This window comes from Balearica regulorum, chromosome 12, assembly GCF_011004875.1.
Source record: "Balearica regulorum gibbericeps isolate bBalReg1 chromosome 12, bBalReg1.pri, whole genome shotgun sequence".
NCBI classification, from domain to species: domain Eukaryota; kingdom Metazoa; phylum Chordata; class Aves; order Gruiformes; family Gruidae; genus Balearica; species Balearica regulorum.
Genome location: NC_046195.1, coordinates 9,185,790 through 9,199,156, shown reverse-complemented (window position 1 = coordinate 9,199,156; position 13,367 = coordinate 9,185,790). Strand labels below are relative to the sequence as shown.

The window sequence follows — 13,367 nt, the reverse complement described above, 5'->3', positions numbered from 1 at the left end:
CAGCAGCGAGCTTACAGAACAACCACCTCTATAACCCAAGTTCCAGAAAAATACACAAAGCTATTCTAAGAAAATAAATCGCCAGTGCTCTAATTGATCCAGGCAAGTGCAAGTTCCCTGTAGAAAACTGCATCAAGGAAATGCATATGTAGTTTTCACACCACAGTGGATTCAGACTGTGCTTTCTTGACTTAACACTAAGTATAAAACTTTGCATACTTATGAACAATCTGAAAATCTCATGCAAACTGAGAACTCAACTTCATTTAACTATTTGCCTTTTTTTATGTTCTACATTATGACTGAGGGAGGCATCAAACCTCTGAAATGAACAACAGGATATAAAGGGTAAGTAGATATGAAAGAATCTATTCAGCTATGCGCTTCTGTGCACAAGTCACAAGAAACTGGGAGTATGCAATGGTACTGTCTAACAAGAGTTTCTATTTGAAAAGACTCATTGAAGTAGGCGCTGCTGTTTCATCTTCTATTAAAAGATTGACTTTGGGTTGCAGTGTTCAGTTTGATTTTAAATGAGTGCATATGATTTCCTATAGAAGGAAATAAATATCCAGTAAAGACATTCCAGTAAAAACAAATTCATTATGTGAAAAAAAGAAAATCTCAGCAGTAATCAGTACAGCTGCAGTGCCTGTAGTGGAGCCATGCTGACATACACCAACCCACTCACTCCCAGAGAATTCCCACCTCACCAAGATCCCAGTTCTCCTTCTGCTTATACCAACAGCTGCACCATAATGCATCAAAACTGAATTTTTGTAAAAAAACTTTATCCCTATGACAGTGTTTAAACAAAATTCAGAAGTAGGAGCTATATTATTTCCTAGTCATGAAGTCAAACATTTCAGACCAAAGAAAAGTTACTCTTAACTTTTTCTCCTTAAAAAGTTATTTCTACTTCCCTTTGACTAGAGCTTATTTCCCTCATTCCACTAGGATATGTTCCAGGTCTTTTTCCATTAACTGCTTTTAAAATTTTTTGAGCTCATTCTTTAAATTTTGTTTAGTATCAAAATTTTTTTTTGGTCTTTTTTTTTCAATTTGCTTTTTTAAAGGCAAAAAATTTTAAAACTTCTCTTTGATGCCATTCTTAGTGACACATTTAAAGAAATCCAGTTAAATTAGATTCCTATTTTGTCTTTTCCAGGCTTAATTACTAAGGGTGTTTTGTTTAAGATTGCATTGTAAACAAAAGACATGCTGGAAAAAGGCAAATATACTGAAACCCACTGTGAGTATGGTGAGGGAAAGGGAAGCAGCACCACATGCTAGAATATTGTTTTGCTTTATACAACAGAATCCCAACATTATCAAAATTCAATCCTCAAATAAATTAGGCTATTAGAAATCACTACCCTAAAATGTGCTAGAAATTGTTTCTGTAACCCACATTCAAAATGCACACATAATGTAATAATTGAAAAGCATTATATAACAGTACAATGAAACAGCTACGACAACCAACCCATCCAGCACAGCACAGAAAAAAACCCACTAAGTCAAGCATCAGTGTTCAGAAAAATCCTTCCTCCCAGTTACTTTACATGAGCTTTTTCATACACTGAGGATGTCTATAAGGAAACAGCAAGAAAATATACTTAACTACATTTATGAATTGGTCACTTCTTTCTCATAAATGCAAGCCAAGGAGTGATGATCAGGACTAGAAAAATCATCTTAAGACACTCTATGCTAGACATCAGCTAAAACTCTGGGAAAACCTTGTGACCTTCCCACAGAAGTGGAGAACACTGTTTTCTGTACTCTGCACAACTCCTCCTTGGTTATTTAAAGTCTACAAAACCTGGAGTTTTGGTCCATGATTAGAAAAATGCTGGCAAACACATGGGCTAGAAATGATGCCTGATTACAAATTCATGCTTGGGGCAGCAAGGAATGGCTTAGTCAGATGGGCACATTTTGAGTTTCTTCCAGAGGAGATACAAAACACTAATAAGGTCCCACCCCCATATTGCCTTTACCATAATTAATTTTAAGATTGAAACCATTACTATATGATTGAACAAGGACTGTGAACTAGATGAGCTCTCATGGTTCCTTGCAGTCCAATTTCTTTCGCTAATTAAAAATAACAGACCGTGCAACACACCATTTTTATTCCTTTTATCATCAATACATTTAGTACACATGAGAACAAAAACATTGGTGCACAATCCAGTTAAAAGACCCACCATTCTAAAGGACTGTTTTATTAAGTATAATTTAGCTAAATATGTTAATGAGAGCACAGGAATAAATAGAGGGGAAAAAAGTTCAAGCTGTACAACATTTAAAAAATACTGAGTTACTTTGTTCTGTATTATGAAATGTTATTTACACAGTACGCTTTATTATCAAAGGTCTCATTCCACATTCTAACTGTGGAACAAGTTTGACTTAACACAGAAGGAAATGTAGGCTGATGACTTGGGACCAGGAAGGGCATCTTATCGTTACTGAATCCAGACACTGGTCACTGCAGTCATTTATTTTAATCTTACTGATAAACTTACCCAGGTTTGTCTTTAAATCTGACTGATTTCTTTGTGAAAAGCAACGACCAAAGACGTACCAAAGAGCTGCAGTTATGTCATTTAAACTCAAAGCCTATGTTTTACATAAGCCAGTATACTTCCCAGTTTCAAGTTTACTTTTTCCCCCTCTAGAACATGAGGATGCAGCCATGCTGAACTCTCTCTCAAAATGAAAATATTTCAGGTAGTTTGTCAAAAGTATACCAACATTGTTTCAAAGCTCTTAACAGAGGAACAGTTGGCACACAACTGTCAGCTCAAGGAAAACAATGTAATAAATCTTACAAAAATAAATAAAAAGAGAAAGTATTTACATACCTATGCTTAACAGCTGCAAATGGATCTGTAGTTTTCCAAGGGTACTTCAGTGGTGAGTTTCCTCACTCAGTCCAGATCTCTTGAATACCATAGTCATGCAAAAAGAGCCGTTTCTCATCTGCAGGTAGAATCAGCAGAGAAAGAAAATAAAACCAAAATAGTGTAGTTCAAAATAATAGCTCTGACAGTCACACTAATGTGCAAAGCTGCCAGCCCCACACAACCACTCTACCCACCTAATTACATTCAGCTGCCTGTCATGTGGTCTTGCTGACTGATCAACTGATCTCTTTTCCTCATTTTAAAACTAAGCAACCTAGTTAGCTAGATCTCCCTAAACCAGGTAGCAAACACTGAGCCTGTGCTTAAACTGATGATTCTCCTCCTTCTGGTCACCGAGGGAGAGGAAGTTGCAGTATGTTTCACTATGAAAAAATAAAATAAAATACAGCAAACTCAGTAGTCTACTATAACAAACCACAGCGAGCACCAAAAGCTTCCAAAATCTAATGGAGAATTTCAGTTTTGAGCCTGGTTTTATTTTATGCCTTTACAGATGGCAGAAAAAGTTACCAGTAACGAAACTGGCACAGACGCCAGAATGAGACCATGTGAGAAGGGGCTGGGAGCATTTGGGAGGGCAGTGGCAGCAGCACTACAGGGCTTTGTGGGCATCCAGGTCCAGCTCCTTCTGCTGAACCACTTCTGGTGGCAACAAGCTCCAACAAAAAAACAGAGTTTCTGAACTACTGTATCTAAATTTGCAAGCCTCCCTCTGCCCAATCCTAAGAGACACATGCTGACATTTTAAACGTTTAAATAATTTCAAGGAAAAAGTTACTGATTTAACATGTAAGCCAACTCTTCCTCAACGACGAGTCCATTCATCAGGACCTGTTAACACGGGCACCCAACAGGCAAGATTCACACGTCTGGCCGCGTTACAGCACCGGTTACCTGCATGACAGCATTCGCTGGACAGAGGTCCCTGTGCTGGGTCCAAGGGATGACAGGAACTACACAGCCACCTGTAGTCACCATGAGGCCTCGTCCCCTCTCACAAATGCCCCTGACATTACAAGATGCCAACAGCAGAGCACTGAGAGGTGTGGATAAAGCGAGTTTTGCACTCACCACATATGTGAGCTTTTACAGAAGATAGGTCGCCTTGCACAACCCTCTCGTCTCAGTTGCTTTCCTCACAGTGTTTCAAGAGCAGAGAAGTAAAAAAGGAAATTAAGAAAGTTTCTAAGACTACTCTCCAGTCTTACCATTTAAGAAGCGCTGCAGCCCGCCTGCTACAACATTTAACATATCCTTAATGTGTTTGTCTACCAGTAACAAAGACAATTGCACAAGCTCCTGAACTCACTTATTTCAGCGCTCAACTATCTCACCTCCTTTCCTCCGAATCAAGGGAAAGTTTATTGCCCTTTCCCCAGTGAACGTCTAAGCTCTGTTATACAAAGGGGGCAAACAGCTATCTACAGCAGAACACTTTTTCATGCCCCACCTTAGGATTTTTCCAGATTTAACTAAAATCCATTTCTTTGACATTTTGTTACAAGTTATAATTTCTAAACCTCTACCCATCCTTTGATGATTCCAATCTTCCATAAATTTCATCACAGTTTCAGAAGAATATAACAAGTCCCTTTTTCACTCCCACATGCAATAAAGACGTTAGTGTTCAATTTTCAGCAACATGAGCATTTTTAAACTTTAACTGCTTCCCTGATCAATACCAGCACATTTGTTTATTGTGAAGAAATATTCAGACCACAAGGACTCGAGAACTTCTGGTAACTGCTCCAGAGCGCAGAAGGAGGAACAGGATAAGAAGTGTTGACAGACAAAGCAACAACTCTTTTGCCATGTTGCAAACAGCCCGGGGGGGGGTGGGGGGGGGGGGGTGGGGGGGGGGGGGGGGTGGCTACACATGCTGAACAAAAACTGCCCATCTGGAAGTCTCAACCAGCAGTGTAAATCGAGTTCAAACTCTTCCACACAGTAAGATTTTTGCCATCTTTAAGGAGAAAGCAATTCATAAATAATTCCCAGGCCTCAGCTTTTGACTTCAGGACGAAACGAGGCTGCTTAACTTTCCTCTCACCAACTTGGTATGAGGAATACCAACTAATTTTCCCTTCCTCCTTCCAAGAAAGGGTTTTATCCAAACCAGTAAGACTTTGCTAGGAAGGTACAGTTGAAATAAAGCTTTTTTTCAAGGGTGAAGTTATGTTGATTTCAAACTGCAGAGTTAGTACCAAAACAGAGGGCCTCAGTTTACAAACTGAGAGGATATCAATGTTTGGTTATTTAAAGTCTCTGGTTTTCAACAAACACATTTGCAGCTCTCAGCAAATGCTGCACAAACAGCTGAGCCAACCCTAGAGTGGTGGCAGGAAGCATGCGCAAACGGTATGGCAGCAGCTGAACAGGAACCACTGCAGCCAACCCAAGGTAAGCCTTCTTCTCACTGCTACCCAAGCCTTGGGGGTTTATAAGAGCTTGGACATTTTCTAAGTTTATGCAGGGGATCAAAATTACACCAGTAGAGGCCTGAAATTGTAAAATCTACTTTTGAAACTACAGCTCTACAAAGGAATGGCCACCTATTTAGTTATTAGATCTTCCCACCATTTTTACGAACAAGATGACCTGAATGCATGGAATTTATGGTCATCTTGTAAAAATGATCTATGCTATACGGGCCTAGGAATTTAGGAGGAAATTTGAGAAGAGTCAAACACAGCGGACAGCATTCTTCATCACAAGCACCACAATATTTGCCTTCATACATTCCATGCTCTTGAGAAAAGCTGCAAGTGTCCGAACTGTCCTGTAGCAGGTGTTTCTCCTAGAAGAAAATGCTGGATTGTTCCCTGTCTGACCATGGCTCTTGCAGGAATTAAGGCATTTGCCACTAGAGACAGAAATAGGGGAAGAAGAGTATCTAGCAACAGTCCATTTCAGATAATGCTACAGAACAACTCATCTCTGTTTTCAAAGCCAAAAGCTGTAAACTCACCTAACATCATCGTCAACCGCCTCCACTCTCGCCACCCCACAATTACCCAATTCTGTTGGAGGTCTCCTCTTCAGCTTTTTCCAACATAAACTAAAAACTCAGCATGCCCTTACCAATAGCCATAGTTTTCACACATGCATTCAACAGATAACCCGCAAGACTATGGAATGAAAAACCAATCGGCAAGCAGCCAAGGGTAATGTTATTTGTTAGCATCCACAAATCTTATCTGTGCCACAAAACCTCTACTGGCAATCAAAGAGGAAACTTAAAAAATGCAAGAGGGAGAAAAGCAGCCTCTGGGAGACACTGCTTATGAACTGATTTGCATATATGGTGGCAGACTTCAAGAAGAGACAGAGCACATGCTATACAGCAATTATTTCACAGTGAGAAAAATACCTTACAAAGTACAAAACGAAAAGGTGAGAAAAAAGTAAATAGAACAATGAACATATTAATCGGTACAGACACATTCTTACAACTGTAAAACAGAATTATAGTTGTTTCCTTGGAAGAAAGTCAGCTTCTCACAAAAACACACTCTGGAAAAAATTAGAGGGGCTGATGGAATGCGCTGCAAAGGAATATTGACCAGCTGTCACATAAATGAGCTTGCTACCTACTGTCACAGCAGTCCATAAACGCTGTAACATGCCAATACCTCAAGACAGAGCTAAAAAACCTGAAAGAAGGAGACAAAATCCTTTACACTGATTTTTTTTCTGCTTTCCTCTCACCAATATCCCTCCAAGAAAAAAAGAAAAGACAACCCACACTCAGAAGATCAGCTTTCACATCAGAAATGTAATAGCTGAACTTTGCCAGCACCAAATTATGAAATACCCCTTCAGTGATTAAAATGAAAGTAGGTCAGGCAGGCTTTCCTGCTACCCAAAAGGCACAACTGTTAAATATTTAGTAATACCACAGATTAAAGTAAAACTTTCATGTTTTGTTCTTTCAACTATAAGCCAATCTAGGAGTTCCTAGTAATGATGACAGAGCTCTCTTTTAGCATTGCAAGAGATAAAGTATTGGTATGTTTAAGGTCAGCAGCATTTTATACAGAAAAGAGCTGCTTAAAAATAGTCCCCACCAAGCGAGGCTCTAGATGACTAACTTCCAAGACTTACCAGGGTCTCTTCAAGAATAATTAAAAAAAAAGTTAGCACTAAAATAATTAACAAATTAAAACCATCAATTTTGTTTTCATGGAACATTATACTGCCTGAAGACAGGAATCCTTCTCAGCAATTGGGCACTCAACATCAGCACTTTGGAAAACTTGAGACCAGATTCTGTCATCTTTCTCATAGGAAAAACATCAAAAGATTCCTGAAATAAAATTTGCTTATATTTGAAAAACCTGTTAGTATCTCAGAAAAGACTAGTAAAATTACCCCAAACGATCTAATTGATTTGTCAATTCTGTTGAACTACAAGTTTACTGCCTCCACATCACTTTCTATTAATGTCAGTGTAGGCACAGTTTATCCAGAGGCAAAGCCAAGAGTGTAGGTGCTTGCTCGAGACCTGATTTAAAAGGGAAAGAAAATTAAAAAATTAATTCCTGAATCAGGTGTTCTCTCTCTCATTACAGTTCTGAAATATTAGAAAGAAAATAATAGAAAAAAATAGTGTCCATGTACAAGGTGTTAAGACAGCAAGAAATGGTGAATAAAAAGTTCTGTATTTAAAACAGCAATAAAATGTCTTAGGGTAAGAATAAACATGATTATTCATTTTGACTGAAATGAAATTTGATCCTTTTGCATGTAGGAAACAATATTTTGGCAAGATTCACACGATTCAGATGACATCATCTGTATTTAAAAGAGGAATATTTAACCTAAAGATAGATTAATTACTTAGCATGCTACAGCTCTTCTGAGAGACTTATGCTGGTTCCACATTTTGTAAAACTTATGAAGTGAGTGCCTGATTGCATGATTGCACGTAGAACAGTAATGCAGACAGAAGCATCCCTGCATTTTGGTAAGAAGCTGTAAAAGCACGCTAATAATCTGATGTCTTTATCTTCAGTCTGAAGAGTTACAAATCTCATTTTAGATCAATGATCTTTATCTATGTATTAAAAGGGTTGGTGACTAAGTGTGGGCTTTTTTAACTAAAAACCAGCAGCTTTACAGAAAGCTGTTGTACCAATGTGAAGGAACACATGCACTACACCTTCCTTAGAAAGGATTTTCAATGTTTACAATCCTATAATATTAATACAGTTTTGAAAGTTGCTTTCATATTTTTCTTCATACTTAAGCTTAATTGATATGCAATTGTTCTTTGCACTACCTGATCCAATATGTCATTGCCAAGTAAAAGGCACTGCTTTTTAATACTGATCTCAGCAGAGTTCCACTTTGGACACAGCTGGGTTTTCTTTCCAGCACAAGAAGACTCTGTTCACATCTTTTGTAAATCTACTTAATAGGACAAGTGGTCCTTCATTCTCCTCATAAGTTGACAATGTCTTTCACACTTTAAATCTGCTCTCAGGAGCAAAAATTGAAAGGGTAGTTATTTGCACTATTTGACAGACACAGACGTAGGCCTCTTCTGAGCTAAAGCAAGGTATTCCTTTTGTCCTATAGTATTATTTGATCTTCCATGCAATGAAGCATGTGAAACCGAACTAAACACGATGCCTATTTTTCTCCTCTACCATTTCTTAAACCATGAACATCATTAACATTAGAGCTCCTTCGTTTTCACATGTCTTCAGTGACTCCCTAAGTATAACTAACTTGGGCTTGTAAAGGTGGCAATTCTGGAGTATATTCCCAATTCCATTGGCCCTACTTCACTCCCTGCGCGACGGGATCCCAATTACAAAAAATGTTACTGCTCCCATTCCTCACGACCCCTCAGGATGCAAGGCTGAAGAAAAATTCCCCATGGCTCAACACACCACACTGGAGATTCGAATGCAATAAGGATTTCTTGGAGCAAAGCTCCAAATTTGCGATGCAAAAAACAAAGCTGAAATGAGGACATGGCTCTTAGCCTGGTTTCCAAAGGAAACAAAGCTTATTAGAGAGAGTGGCAGAGACATTGAATTTCTGTCATTTCTGCCTTCTCCCCCAACATTTGAATCTGTTGATCAGTTTTAATGCTTCTTCACAGAGGGGGAGAAGCCGCAATGATATGAAGTTTCTATACACTTTGTGAAAAGTTGGCAGCTGGATAAAGGAAAGGATGCACACTTCCACTGAAAGCTGGCAGTTACGGTTTTTCAGTTCTGTTAGGGGCACCCACTAGCTGGCCAAGCTGTACATGTATTGCTCCAGACTAGCCGTAGCACATATTGTGACAATCATTTAATTTTACATTTACTTCCAATGTGGATTTAAAGACATTTTCTATTTAAAAGCAAATTACATTTAAGTACATCTATTACTAAAAATAAAAAGTTAATAGAATAAAATCTAATTGAATTTCATTGTACTAGCAGCTCAAATTTGGGTGGGGTTTTTTGTGAGCGTTTTGCTTTGGTTTTAAACCTACTAGAAAGCATGATTCTATTTTTGCAGCATGTTCTCTCTATAGCTCTTCCAAAGCCTGCTCTTCAGCTTCTACTGACACACAGCAGGATCCCAGGCTCTGTCCTGTGTATTGGGTGCTATATCCAAACTGACAATTCTACAAAACTATGAAATAAGATTTATAGTCTTCTACTTCACAGCTAAAGAACATTAAATAAACTACTACTTTAACTCCTCCAACTTAGGACTACATTTATCCAAACTAAAATTATGAGACTTTTGCTATCAAATTCAGAAGAAATACAATCAAATTCAGACAAGTACTGTCTTCAAACTTGGATGGCATCATCTCTGTACAGAGATGTCTATCCTGACACTATTCTAATGCAAGAAAGAATATGAAAAAATTAAGTATGGCCAGACAGTTCATGCCCCAGCAGAAAAGACCTGTCAAATTGAATCATTGTTAGAGGAGAAAGTCAGTGGAGCACATGTTATGTGCACAAGACCTTAAAGTGCTGGATGAGAAATACCCTGTTGCAAATGGAAGATACCAGCAGGGCTAAAACCTAACCCAATACCTGTATTTTGGGTTGTATTAAGTTATGCATAAAGTTTGGTTTGGAACACAACAAGTGGGAGGAGGGAAATTGCGATTAATATTTGCAATTAAAAAAAAAAAAAAAACCACAAAAAGAACCTATCCTACCTTTTGCTATAATCCACATTCCAAATGTTAGCTAGGCTTCAAAGTAGACCTGGAAAGCACCATCCCATGGGCAATAACAGCAATTCATCTCTCATGCAAATCTTGCATAAAACAGCACAAACAACTCCCACAACTGCTAGCTTTGAGTGTTACCCTGAAGTTTCAAGATGCATCACACTCCATGTCAGCCACGCAATTATCAGTAGGGATTTGCAGGAGGCATGTAATTTCCCATAGCAACTACTAATATGAAACATACTTGCAAGACTGACAGAGACATACAAGAAAACCAGAAAACTTGCATTTTTATGATAAAAAAATGAATCAACTTTTCTTTTCCTCCTACCCAACATACATGCTTTATTAGTCCTTATCACTAATAGCAGCCTGTAATCTAGTCCAAATATTCCTGTTCCCCAAGGATGTTATTGGAAAGAATTGTTTTCTTCCTTTTTGGTTCATAGAGCAACCATTCTCCTCACAGCTCTTTGACTGAGCAGCTAAGAGAACCCAATGAAATATCCAACAGTTCTGAAAATAATGAGATAGACCCTCAGACTGAAACTTGGTTGACTTTGGAGAGCCCATGCTGTTCACTTTCATGGTTGTACACGCAGCTGGAATCAGCTACTTGATTTGTGTAGCATTTGTCCTTAGACCCATCCAGTGTTTTATTTGCATATAAAATATTTCATCTAGGCACACTCCTTACAGTCCTTTCATTCACATACTTCTTTTACACAAAAAATCACTGCAGAAGTGTAAAATGATTTTCAAAATACTATTTGCAAGTGCCCATAAGTTTAGCTTTTAATTTAAAAACACTGCTCATATAGCTACCAACTCATTTTTTCCACTAAAAACCACAAATTTCTAGAAAAGCTGTACTCCTCCTACTAAGCTTGTATCTTCATTGCTGCTTCCTGCCCCTTTCCTACCTTACTACCAGTCTTCACATTGTCTTCCAGAAGTGCCTTTATCTAATATGGTTTAGTCTTACCCATTTCTCATCAGTAAAAGTATCAGACATAGAGAAGGGAACAGGTATGGGAAATGGGTTTGCAAACTCAGGAAAATAGCACTGCATTGGTTTACATTCTGGTATTATCTTCACAGCTGTAAAAGGAAGGACATTTGCTTTGCCTTTTTTTTCCCCCTGCAGTAGTTTAAAATACTGAAGAACTTGTCAGGTCTGCTCCAAAGTGCTGGCCAGTACATGAAAAGGATTCCAACACCTGGTACTATGCAAAACTGACATACATATATCAGAGTATTTTCAATCCCTTGAAGCCACAGCAACATCACAGGAAAAAATTATGCTGGCTATATGTCATATTTAAATCTATATGCCATAGCTTAATCTTCAAAGCTTATTAGATTGGAAAATAAATCACAGACTTTGAGACTACTTATTACAATAATCAAAAGTAAATTCTGTTGTATTATGTATGAAAAAAAAAAACATATAAGGATGTTCCAGGAAAGAAATCAGGGGCTAGGACTTCTCATTCACTATGGTTTTACCTCCACTGCAGACAAAAGGGTATGATCTCAGCTGATTTAATGTGGTTCAAGTTAGTCCTGCCTTCTGACAGCGATGCAGTTTCCAGAATAAGACAACCAAAAAAGAAATGAGGAAAAGAAATCTTATAACCAGATGCTATTCCCAGAGGAAGACTGATTGGAAATATATTTGTATAAATAGAAAAAAATGTGTTTCTGCTATAAAAAGCTGCTTTTTAGCTAAGTATTTCTTAAACCATGCTATACTTAAACAACTTCTCAGTCATGTTTGAAGTCAGTTCTGTAAACATGATCGTATCTCCAGCATGAGTGGTATCTGCAAGACAAGAGGAGCAAAAGCAAGCCCTTGAGCACTTGACAGGCCCAGCCCAGCAAATGTTTAGCCATAAATATAAGTAACCCTTTGAAATTACTGAAGAACAAACTTAAGTATCTGCAGGATCAGATCACATGTGCAGCAGAGTACAATAACACAGCTTTAATATAGAAGAGTATTTGACGATTAACTATTTAAATCATAAGTTTAATACATTTTAAATGCACCTTTTAATAATTATTGGCTGAGACATTAACAGGAGAAAGAGTTGTCATTCCTTATATTCCATCTCTAGTGCCAATTTTGCCTGTTTCTAAATTAAATTCTTACTAGTCTGACTATGACAGACTGCTCTTAGTAATGGCGTTGATCTGCAGGTCCAGGGTTACTCTGAAAACTGACAGACTCATCAATGGTCATTGTGCCAGCGCAGCAAATATCAGGCAGTAACAGAGCAACCAAGAATCCAAATAAGACACACAAAGATTACTGCTCATAATGCTTGTTTCTGTACATGCCAAAAGATACTTAAAAATTATTTTATCTCGCCAATCTTCTCTTTGAAAGAAAAGGAAATGTGTAGTTGAGTGATAATGTGTTCCCATGTTTAATGATAGTGACAAAAAATTTACAGTCTGGTTTTAGATATCTGGTTGCAGATGAGAAATTGTATTAACCGTAAAAATAAAACACTGTAAGTTGTAGCATATTCCCCCCCACCCAGAACTCCTTTGTGCAAGAGATTAAGTACACATAAAATTAGAAACCTGAACTAGAAATACAGGAATATGATATTCTTTTTTCCACCTTTTTAACCATGCTTTTGAGACACCCATTTAGCAACACAAATACTATTCCTACAATTATGTATCAACGTTTGAAATGCATATTGTATTATATGTTTTTCCCTGGCTGGAAAATACTTGGAATCGTCACAAAAGTACTATAACGCTATGAAAAGAAACAAAGGGTAAGACAACAAATCTACATAAGAATAAATTTCCAAGAAAAGGCAGGCAGAATTGTTTTTAGAAACTGATTAGTACTGCTAATGCATTTTATGTGTGGAAATTAATGCACATTTTGCAGAGTTTCAATAAAAACTGTAAGTATAGAGAAACATCACCTTGCCAATAACAGCTAACAGAACTCCTAACTCCAAACACGCATATGTGTTACTCTGATGAAAAACTCATAAGCACTAATCATTAGGGAAAGTGTTTGAGGAATCATATGATCAGAAAGCTCAAAATATACCTGATGCATCTCTAAGGAGAGATAAAAATTAAAGTTGGGTGGTTTTGACAGTTCTAGGCATGTCCTTTAGACTTCATTAGCACCATTAAAAAATACCACATATATTAATATAATCTAGTTACTTACAGAGCTAGAAAAACCACGACGTTTTTCT

General features: G+C 37.7%; 1 protein-coding gene across 10 annotated transcripts in view; it reads right to left on the bottom strand.

Moving 5' to 3' along the window:
• Positions 1 to 13,367, bottom strand: part of RAB27A (RAB27A, member RAS oncogene family) — a 36,256-nt gene that overhangs the window by 19,709 nt on the left and 3,180 nt on the right. For all 10 annotated transcript variants that reach the window (XM_075764103.1, XM_075764104.1, XM_075764108.1 and 7 more), the window contains exon 2: positions 2,874 to 2,991. The gene's annotated coding sequence lies outside the window, so the exon portion shown is untranslated. The remainder of the gene's footprint in view (positions 1 to 2,873; positions 2,992 to 13,367) is intronic.